Genomic DNA, 2123 nt, shown 5'->3' on the forward strand with positions numbered 1-2123 from the left:
ATTTTTATTGTTATGACTGTGGCCTGGTAACAATTTGGCAACCCTATTTTAAAACTGAAATGGCACCTCTTAAGTAGAGTATTATCTATATTATATTATATAGTATAGATTCTATACATAAAAATTGAATTTTTAACGATTACTTATAACGTATAGCATATAAGTATTTAAAGTTTAGCAGAGCAGATTAGAGTGGCATAGGAGGGTTGCCCCGCAGAAGTCGTTTGAAATTCAAATTTATACGTCAATGTCCTCCGAAAATTATTCTGCTTCGAAATATAAAATATTGTATGTATTTTATCATTTAAAAAAGAAAACACCTAAAAAAAATTACAACGAAAATATATAATATTTTCAAAATAATAAAAACTTTTCGAAATAATGAACGTAGACGCTAGAATCACCTTGTATAGTAATAATATCGTGTCTATATAAAATAATATAATATGAAGAGTACGTATATAGGTACATATATATATATATATATAGGTGCATAATATAGCCAATACGATATAGTTTTGAATTTTTGATTGCTACACTTGTGTAATTACAGCTTACTTTTTTCAGTACATCAACAGTAACCGAGGAAATCGTTTCAATTGAACGTGCTCTCGAGTGTCGAATTATCGAAGTTTTTTTTAGTTATTTTTTTTTTAGTATTCGTATAGCCTTCGGATGCGAACGCAATGACGGCTGAATAATAATTAAGTGGTTTACTGCATAGGAATGTCTCTCTCTTTTCTCTCTCTCTCTCTCTCTCTCTCTCTCTCTCTCACTCTCTCTCTCTCTCCCCCCATATATATACTATATAAATAATATATTATATACATATTATGTACCTGGTATATAATAACACGTCTATGTATGCCTATACATCCATGTTCTAGTATAAAATAGCATAATATTATACTATATAATATATATATATATATTAATGTATATACTTGTTGTACATCCGTCATGTGGAATCACGAGAATTGAAAGAATTGTCCACCGGCACGTTCAGTTGTACGTAGTATAGGTATACACTATACGCCGTATAATATACGAAAGTATGTACACGTAACGACCATAAAAATCCCCAGTATATGCAATGGCTGTATGCCTGCAGTAAACACTGATCCGAAACAGAATTAATCCAATTTTCGCTGGCAATTAAAAAAAAAACGTTACCGGCCTTCTTCTGAAAAAAAAAATAAATATAGAATGACGCCCTTGGGGACAAAAAAAAATTCTAGATCCCTACATCAGTGAGTCGAAAAGTTCTAACAATCTAATGTGCTGAATATAATATTATTATAACATAATAAAATAATAAATATAGTTATAGACTCCTAAGCCATAACAATTTTTCAATATTATCATACTAGCTATAGATGGATATATCATGGGTTTGCGTCTTTTTCGCGTCCCGCCGTTGTTTTTTCCGCCGAACTCCCCAAATTCGCAACGGCCCTGTTTAAAACGTATAAAACGTACTTACTATCCAAATAAATAGCTTATTATATTTAGTATACCTGTAAATATAATTGATGCGTATAAGCCACAAACACACGCCCGCTTATGATGTTAATCATATTATTATCATTCATCATTTACACGGCGATTTGCAGATTATAGTCGCGCTCACCGGCAATCTTACACCAACATTTGACCTTCACTTTAAGAATTTAACAATTAAGAATTTGTATCTTAATTGGGTTCAGTTCTTATTAGTTACTGCACACATATATAATTATGATCTGTTTTCTTATTTTAATAATACATATTCATTGTTCAATGTTATAAATTGCTCAGTTTAAAACAAAATATGATTTTAATTAATAATTATATGCAACAAATGTTCATAATTTTCATCTAAATGATAATGGTCATATTGAAGCGTAATATTTTATATATTGGCCTTATTACTTGGAATCTGTTAAGCATGAGAAATAGCCATATTTTTTTACTTGTTATTTATATAATGTATACATTTTACATTTATACTGTGTATATTTAAATAATGAAAACACTTTCAGTACTTACTTCTGTTTTTGCTAATTATTTTTATTAGTTAATGAAAAAAAAAAAAATTCTATTAAAAATTTTGAATTATAGCCATCTGATTTTTTAGAAACTAA

Source organism: Acyrthosiphon pisum, chromosome X (assembly GCF_005508785.2).
Source record: "Acyrthosiphon pisum isolate AL4f chromosome X, pea_aphid_22Mar2018_4r6ur, whole genome shotgun sequence".
NCBI classification, from domain to species: Eukaryota; Metazoa; Arthropoda; class Insecta; order Hemiptera; family Aphididae; genus Acyrthosiphon; species Acyrthosiphon pisum.